Below are 9,867 nucleotides of genomic sequence, written 5' to 3'. Positions count from 1 at the left end.
ATAATGCACACGTTAGTTTACACTGGTGAAACAAGTGAGGACACTTCTGCTCAGGCCCCCTGCCCCCACTCAGTATGCACACATTAATGGGCCGGCCAGCAAGACAAAGAGAGTGACACATCTGCCTGTTGCTAAACGGAGGTAATGAGCGCCCATCGCCTCTAGAAAGGCCACTCAGACACCCACTGGGCCGCTGGCTGTATTTTAACAATAGAGACCTCGCCCAAATGGCCCCCCAGACCGCTAAAAAAAAGCAGCCCACAGCGGAACTCGGACGCCGGCCCCTCGGGCATTGCCCGAATGCCCGCGTTACCAATCCGACGCTGTATGTTACCCACCTGTGTGTCACTGCTCTTATGTAATTAATACCCAGCTCTGCTGGCTCAGGGCTTCTAGACAATATACACAAACAGACACTAGACAGACACCACACCCCGGACAGCTGTAGGCCAAACCGTGACATTGGAAACACACACCTCTAACCCTCTAATTACAAAGTGCCGGAGACCAGCACCTGATATCTCATCGTAGCGCCAAATGGGCGTCCTCCATTTAGTGAGATGTTTGATCAGACATGAAGAAACCACTGGGATGGGGGGCACGCTCTCCCGTTCCAAGCAAGGGGCATTTCCACCCCAACGGGGAATGCATTCTTCCACCAAAACTGGCTGCATTTTTACTGTAAAACATTCAGTTTGCTTGATTTTTCACCTATTGTATTAACTTTTTAAATTTTACAAGCCTGCAGAGGTTTAAAAAAAACAACACAAAGTTGGCAAAAGCAAACTTCACACGTTACAGACACATCCAGGACACAAAACCCGATTTCAAGTGGTACTGTGTTAAAAAAAAGGGTGGACTTTCTGGTTGCACAGGGTTCTCAAAAGTCGGTCCTGGAGGGCCGGATCTGTGCCAGATTTGGACGATAACTGCATTTATCTAAATGGAGATATGCTAAAAATCTGGCGTGGATTAGTTCCCCCAGACTGACTTTGGACAACTCTGTTCTAGCCTAATATTTCTAACCTAGGACTCGGAACTGAAAGAGTGCAGGTACCCTTCATCTTTTCCTGTTTAACATGATGCTTCCTTGAGATGGGCTAGTTACACAACATTGTTGTGGCGTTATCAGTTTACAGTGGGTTAATAGCCAATAGTTTCCATTTAATAACTTTATTTCGGTCTCAAGGACCATAAATGCAGATTATCATAAAAAACACAAAGACTATACACAATTAGTTTATGATAAATGCATAGCTGTACAATTAATACATATGCTGATAAAAAGAGCTGAACATTTAATAACCTATTAACCGTAGTAAAGTGCATTTTAGATTCTTCCAGGACCTAGTCCTGGTTCGGTATTGGGGTACAGTACAGTCAGCTGTTAAAACAAGCATTTGCAATGCAATAGGTCTCGCATTACTGAAAGTTTGAGCTATTGGCTTTGCAAATAATAAAGCAACACCAATAACTCAAACTTTTAGTAATGCGAGACCTATTGCATTGCAAATGCTTGTTGTTTGTGCTAGGCCCGCTCCCGTTTCACGAAACAAATACTGGCCAGTTCTTGTTTTAGAGACTGAAATACCCGTGTATTATACTAAATAGGATTTGAAACAAAATCATATACATTTATTTGTGACTTCACTTTTATGTGTTTTTTTGCTTTAATTATTAACCAGGAATCGTTAACGTAACTCTAGAACACATTTTAAAGTGCTTTCTACTTATATTTGCTGTTTGAAGTTTGTACAGAAAATTGTTAAAAATGATTTTGATTAATTTTGTACCGACCAGGATATCAAAAATACCAGTGGTGCCGGTAGAAAACCAGGCAGGTGGTAACCCTAGCCTCAGCAGTCACCTTTCCAAGAGCATTTCATCACCACCCGGCATGGGGCCTGCAAGCAATGAACCCTTCTCTTGCCCTCTACATGTATTGTGAGAGCAGAAGCTGGGTTGCAGTGGCCGTTGTCCGTCCTAGGTGAGTGGAACAGCCTTTCAGGGGCATTGACGTGACTCAGCCTGCTGTGAGACTGAGTGACGGTATAATCTCCTAGTTGCACTTGCTATGCCATGCTTTAAAATTTGCTTTTCAAGCTAGTGCGTGGTCATGAATGATCAGATCAATGCGATCATCTTCTGAGCAGCTGCAGTGCCTGCTTGCCCTCTGTTACTGAGAGCTGCAGTCACACAGTCTGTCTCCAGTTAGTGCCTTTCTATTTCTGATGCTTTGGAGCAGTTTTAAGATCTTCTTAGACTTTCTTGTAGCTCAAATGGGTGTAATTTCTGATATTTATGTTTCCCTCTTTTTCATTGCTTAGTTTTGCTTGCGAAAAAGTGTCACTCATAGTCGTTGTGTTGAAATATAATCAACAGACGTGAACATCGCCGGAGCCATCTTGCTTAACAAGAGCCATCGTATGCACGTAAACGGCACCCATTTTAGATACCGCGGCCTTTTCGTGCGTTGCCGATCACCAGCGCGTCACTCTGACCTCGCAGTCATCCCCCGCGCTCTGCCAACCCCACAAGCACACATGCTAGAGTCATAGAGCAATCTTCCGCGTGACCCAGCCCCGGAGCCACTTCCTATGCCTAACGCCCATGTCCTTTTATCCCCCTCGCATGAACAGGCCCATCGATAACCTCCTCCCCTGCACCCGGCTGTTCGATCTGGTCCCAGGCAATAACCAGCCCCTGCGGATACAGTTTATTACCCCCATACAGTAGAAACTCGCTCCCCACCAAAGGGGTCGGAATTAATCAATGACACAACCCTCATAAATATGACCGATTCTGCATTCTTCAGACCCTGCCGAAATGCCCAGCTGCGCGATAACAATCACCTGCTGAGACTGGGGTGGGGGACATTTGCTGTTGGGTATGTGTGGGAACAACTTGGAAGCGGGGATTCCGGGGATGTAATAAACCACTATCAGGAATGTGTTACCCTGCAATAAACAGTCAATATTGTGTATAAAAGGCTATGCCACAGAGGTACAGTTAGAGCACCTCGAGAAGACATTTCGTTTGTCCGAATTGACGTGTTCTCCTCCGGAGAAATAAACCTGTTCATCGCTTTCCAGTTCCCAGCGCCTGCCTCTTTATTTGATTAGCTAATAATCGAGTAGATCAGAGGCGAATAACGCCAAAGCAGTGATTGATGATAACTAGAGAAAATCTGCTTTTCTACAGAAATGTCACTCATAATCACACTGATTTTTTTTTTTAATGTTACATATAACAATCTGAAACCTTGGCACCCATGCGTTACTCTAGACAAGTGCACATGCATTTAATTCCTGCCTTAAACTATTGAGAGATAACATAGAAATGTGAATATATTCATAAATATCCTCACATATTACAATCCTATACCTGCTTCCTAGAAATGCATACGTTAAACAATAACAAATCTCATCCAGCTGATGCCATGCAATCCGCACCCACATATCACTCACATTCTTGGGTCCACACCCCCATATGTACACAGTACATGATTCCAAGCTCACACAAAGCACACACATGCAAGCAGTCTTCTCATAAACGAAAACTGTGCAATGAAACACACACATAATAGGTCTCTCTGTTAGTGAAATGGTGACCAATTCATCAGTTAACATCTCCTCGCGTATTCCTAAATAAATCTGACATAATCCCCAGATTTCTCGCTTCGGGATTGGTAATCAAAAATAATATAGTTAAATACATACAATTTGTCAAAGTCCTATTTGGGCCAGGCGACGCTGGTGCTACTGGGAGCCCGATCTTGCTGTATGCCAGAGCCCTGCAGCTGCCCTGTGGGTGGTGCGTAAGCAGGAATGGATTTAGTGCTTGCTTCCGGCCTAGGTAAGTGATTTGCAGCTGAAGCACTGATGTCTATGTCTATTAACAAAAATCTGCCCTAACCCAACACAAACTCGGCTGAGTGTTCATGTTAGTAATAACAGCATCTTTCTTGGTGTGGATTAGCAAAGCAAATGCGCTTGAATCAGCCAAGAAGACAAATAAATATTCTGCAAATTAGGAGGATAGCCAAGTGAAGTTGCCCATTGTTATATGAATCTATTGCTCTTGGACAAGGTTCCATTACCTCTTTTAACACTCAAACCGGGCTATTATTTGCTTTGACTATTAGCAGTTATTTCCCAAATATGGCACTTTTAGGCTTCACACTGACATTTGGGGTGCTAAATCACTATTTGAGAAAATGTTTATGGTTGATTTTGGCCCAAACCCTCGCCCTCAGATCAATTTACACTCAGTGCATGTTTTAGGGAACCTACACTATTTGGCTTATTGTATCTGTATGTTTTTGTGCTTTGTAGCCCAGTGATATTAGTAGATTTTGGCAGATTTATATAGGTAACAAGCCTTGACAAAGCCAATTAGTCTTGCCTTTATAATGCAAGTGCTAAGCTGTTGTCTGCGCCATTGCTTGTTTGTTAAGTATAGTTTGTAAAGTATAGTTTAAAAAAATTCAAAATTTGGACAAAAAGCGGACACATATCTTAACGTAGCTGAAAATGAATCATTCAATTCAATGGGACCAATTCATAACCCGCATTTTGTAATACATAAACTAGTACTACAATCACTAATGTACTATAAAATGCTATTTACAAACCTATGGGCAGAGATCTCTGCCTCTCCTATCTTTCTATGCAGACACAGCTTCAAACTTAGGTATACGTTTTAGAAGTAAATGTGAGAAAGACAAGGGGACATATTTATTCCAACATGCAAGAGATTTAGGGAAAGTTAGGGAGGACAAGCTAATATAAACACACACCCACAAAAAAGTAACACCATTGCTAATCACAAATTATACTACTGCAGCCCTAAAGGTATAAAAATAGGTGAAAAGACATTCTACTCTAGCTTTTGAAGTAATTGAAGCCAACCATCGCTACTGAAAAACGGTGGCAGTCTATAACTAACACCTATAGAAACTAATAATAAGTTAATTAAATGATTTTAATATTTAAAGTTTTATATAAACACTTCAAATGTTAGAAAATTATATATCATTGTAAAAGGATTTCTCCAGTATTACATCTTTCATAGATTCACATGCTTGTATCTTCCCCGTCGTCATGGTGGGAGTCTCACGGTAACAGAATGACCAAAGCAGTATCATAGAGAAGAAAACTGCATAGAAAAGCCCATAGGGACTGTAGTATTTGGTAACCAGACCTCCTCATTGTTTGGTCCAAAAGTCAGCCAATCAGCATTGCTGCCCTGCCCTCACATTCCCCAGCAGAAGCTTCCTGCCTCAGATTTCCAACCGCCTTCGTGTGAGAAAGGAGTCTCCCTGAGCTCTGCTCAGTTTGCTGTTCCTGAGTGAACTATTGACCTTTTATTTCACCTATCTTTTCATCTGGATTAAGGTATTGTGTGTACCTAATTTCTTTCATAATGGCTGAACGCTCTAAAAAGAGGCTTTTCAGCTCCTGCAGATCCTGTGGAAAGGCTAGGCTTTTCTCTGAAGATCTTCACAAGGACTGCTTATATTGTCTTCATCCTAAGCATGTGGCCAAGGATTGTAAATATTGTAGAACCTTCTCTGCTAAAACTCTGAGGGACAGAGAGGCTTGTTTGCTGTTGTGGCTTCAAACGAAGAAGGCCGCATCAGACTCAGATTCTGGGGAGGAATCTTCTAACCTAACACAGAAAAAGAGAAAGGCCTCACATTCTGAGGAAAGGGTGGAGCCTAAAAAGGTTAAATCAAAGGAGAAAGTGGCGTCATCTCTCCCTCTTACTACCCTCAAGAAGTCGTCAGGTCAGAAAGGGGCAGGGTCTGCTCCGTCGACCAGTTCCCTGGTTTCTGCCGCAAAATCTGTGGTAAAGTCTTCAGCCCCGTCGACGACCTCACTGTCGACGACGACTGTTTCGACGACGGCGGCTCAGTCGACGACAGGAACTAAGGCAGCGTCGACGACGACTACGTCGACCAGTATGACCATCCCGTCGACGAAAGGCTCAGCGACGAAGATGTCGATGACTCCGTCGACGGAGACCCCGTCGACGGCGGTCCCGTCGACGATGGCTTTGGTGACGACGGCTCCGTCGACGATGGCTATGTCGTCGACGACACCGTTGACGAAGACTGGAATTTCAACGGCAAAGGCATTTAAATCACCAGAGTCGAAGACTTTGATCTCTATTCGCTCTTTTCAGTCGTCGAGGGGTTCGGCGACCATAAGCAAATCTGCAGAATTCACGTCTTGGACGCAGATTTCGCCTCTACCACCATCTTCCTTACTGGAACAGGATTCAGAAGGAGAGGAGTCGTCAGGAGCGGCCTACAGCCCTTCACAACTCAGAATAAAGAGCCAGAACACAGACGAGGAAGAGGTGTTTTCCTTCAAAGAGAGAGCTCAATCTACAAGATATGAATCTTTCCAGGAAACATGTAATTATAATGAGGAAGACGAGCAACAAGAAGAGTCGCGAGAGGAGTCGCGAGAAGAGTCACTCTCCATACCTGTTTCTCTTGTCTCTGACCTGAGGTTCATGATTAACGACTATTATGGTAGTTTTCCAGAGGCAAATGCGCCTCCGTCATCTACGCCGGTGGCTACAACGCAACCTCCAAAGACCCAATCTACTCCTCATGAGCAGGTTGTGAGATCACCACCAGTGATAACAATCAGAGACGATCTAACGGATTCTGATGATGATGATCAACCTGAGGAAGGTGAGCTTGTACAAGATTCTACGGGACAGGAGTGGAATGAGTACATCTTGCCGTCGGCCCCTTCACCTACTCCGCCGCCAACCTCTTCTCCTCATCAGGACATTGGAGGGTTCCATGACATTATGGAGAAAGCAGCTAAGAGGTTTGATTTGGAAATGGAGGTTCAAGAAACGGAATGTTTCTTATATGATTTCAAAGATGACGCCAGGAAATCTGCTCGCTCAATCCCGATTATCCCTCACATTTGGGAAGAGGGCCTAAAAATTTTGAAGACACCGGCTTCCATCGCGGTTTCGGTTCCTAGAATCGAAAAGAAATATAGAGCACCAGAGTCTGCTACGGCCTGTCTAATAGGACACCCGAGACCGGAGTCGGTGGTGACGCAGGCGGCGCAGAGGAATTCAAAGAATCCAGTTGCTACTTCATTGGTGCCGCCAGACAAAGAAGGATGGAGGATGGATGGAGCCGGGAAGAGGTTTGCGGTCATGGCAGCCTCTACGATTAAAGCAGCCAATGCTATGGCCCTTATTAGCCATTTTAACAGGCAAATGTGGTCGGATTTGGCACCCATTCTGTCTGCACTACCGGAGGATAAGAAAGAAGAGGCAGCAGCTATCCTCCGAGACGGGGCAAAGTCGGCAGCGGAATCTATTGACATTGCCATGGATGTTTCCTCTATGGCGTTCAGGCAGATGGCAGGAGCATTTTCGCTTCGGAGACAGGGTTGGCTAAAGGCAACATCCTTTCGTCCGGAGGTGCAAGCGAAGATTGTGGACATGCCATCCGATGGTGAAAATCTATTTGGAAAGCACGTAGACGAAGCGCTACAGGGTATCAAATCAGACTCGGATACAGCTAGAGCGCTGGGATTCCTTCAGCAAGGACGGTTCCAGTCCTTTCGTAAAAGAGGTGCAAGGGGTCAATCTAATCAGAGGTCTTCATAGCAGACCAACAGATATCAGCCTTATAACCAACAAGGATATAGGCAATACAATACAGGCAATCAGTACAGGCCCTCCAACTCCTCTTTCCAGCAGCAGTCTAGAGGCAAGTCTTCCAATAGAGGGAAGAATCAACAGTCTAACAGACTGATCTCAGGCCGGCGCTCCCCACACAGCAGATGCCGGAAAACGACCACTATCTGTCTCCATACTTCAACAATTGGATGTCCTTAAACTTCGGACAAATGGGTTTTGGACGTAATAAGCAGAGGCCATACCCTAGAGTTTGTGGAAATGCCACCAGATCACCCCCCGGTGCTCAGACACCACCAACATCGTCAGGAGCTGCAAAAGGACGTCCATTCACTATTGCAGAAGGGGGCTATAGAAGAAGTACTGCAACAACATGGAGGGAAAGGCTTTTATTGCATTTCTTTCTCATCAAAAAGAAACAAACTCTGAAGTGGAGACAGGTATTGGATTTGAGGGATCTGAATCAATACATAAAGAAAATTCCATTCCGAATGCTCTCATTGCAAGAGATCCTTCTAATGTTAAAAGAGAAAGACTACATGGCTTCATTGGATCTCATGGATGCGTACTTCCATATCCTAATTCATCAGAAGCACAGAAAGTTTTTAAGATTCGCTGTGGAGAGTCGCCATTTCCAATTCAAGGTGTTGCCATTTGGCCTAAAATCGGCCCGAGGGTGTTTACCAAATGCATGGCCCCGTTGGCGGCCCACTTAAGGTTAAGAGGGCATTGCATTTACCCATATCTGGACGATTGGCTGGTGACAGGTCCATCATTCACAGGGGCCAGAAGGTCCCTTCAGTGCTGCATCCGGCTGTTCCATCGCAACACAGTACATGATTCCAAGCTCACACACAGCACACACATGCAAGCAGTCTTCTCATAAACGAAAACTGTGCAACGAAACACACACATAATAGGTCTCTCTGTTAGTGAAATGGTGACCAATTCATCAGTTAACATCTCCTCGCGTATTCCTAAATAAATCTGACATAATCCCCAGATTTCTCGCTTTGGGATTGGTAATCAAAAATAATATAGTTAAATACATACAATTTGTTAAAGGGTCCTATTTGGGCCAGGCGACGCTGGTACTACTGGGAGCTCGATCTTGCTGTATGCCAGAGCCCTGCAGCTGCCCTGTGGGTGGTGCGTAAGCAGGAATGGATTTAGTGCTTGCTTCCGGCCTAGGTAAGTGATTTGCAGCTGAAGCACTGATGTCTATGTCTATTAACAAAAATCTGCCCTAACCCAACACAAACTCGGCTGAGTGTTCATGTTAGTAATAACAGCATCTTTCTTGGTGTGGATTAGCAAAGCAAATGCGCTTGAATCAGCCAAGAAGACAAATAAATATTCTGCAAATTAGGAGGATAGCCAAGTGAAGTTGCCCATTGTTATATGAATCTATTGCTCTTGGACAAGGTTCCATTACCTCTTTTAACACTCAAACCGGGCTATTATTTGCTTTGACTATTAGCAGTTATTTCCCAAATATGGCACTTTTAGGCTTCACACTGACATTTGGGGTGCTAAATCACTATTTGAGAAAATGTTTATGGTTGATTTTGGCCCAAACCCTCGCCCTCAGATCAATTTACACTCAGTGCATGTTTTAGGGAACCTACACTATTTGGCTTATTGTATCTGTATGTTTTTGTGCTTTGTAGCCCAGTGATATTAGTAGATTTTGGCAGATTTATATAGGTAACAAGCCTTGACAAAGCCAATTAGTCTTGCCTTTATAATGCAATTGCTAAGCTGTTGTCTGCGCCATTGCTTGTTTGTTAAGTATAGTTTGTAAAGTATAGTTTAAAAAAATTCAAAATTTGGACAAAAAGCGGACACATATCTTAACGTAGCTGAAAATTAATCATTCAATTCAATGGGACCAATTCATAACCCGCATTTTGTAATACATAAACTAGTACTACAATCACTAATGTACTATAAAATGCTATTTACAAACCTATGGGCAGAGATCTCTGCCTCTCCTATCTTTTTTATGCAGACACAGCTTCAAACTTAGGTATACGTTTTAGAAGTAAATGTGAGAAAGACAAGGGGACATATTTATTCCAATATGCAAGAGATTTAGGGAAAGTTAGGGAGGACAAGCTAATATAAACACACACCCACAAAAAAGTAACACCATTGCTAATCACAAATTATACTACTGCAGCCCTA

At 43.7% G+C, this 9,867-nt stretch overlaps 1 pseudogene; it reads left to right on the top strand.

Moving 5' to 3' along the window:
* The first annotated feature begins 5,424 nt into the window (after positions 1–5,424).
* On the top strand, positions 5,425–7,438 carry LOC147718486 (uncharacterized; annotated as a pseudogene).
* Positions 7,439–9,867: the final 2,429 nt, after the last annotated feature.

The sequence above is a fragment of the Lissotriton vulgaris genome, chromosome 4_1 (genome assembly GCF_964263255.1).
Source record: "Lissotriton vulgaris chromosome 4_1, aLisVul1.2, whole genome shotgun sequence".
Lineage (NCBI taxonomy): Eukaryota > Metazoa > Chordata > Amphibia > Caudata > Salamandridae > Lissotriton > Lissotriton vulgaris.
This window is presented reverse-complemented; position numbering and strand designations above follow the sequence as displayed.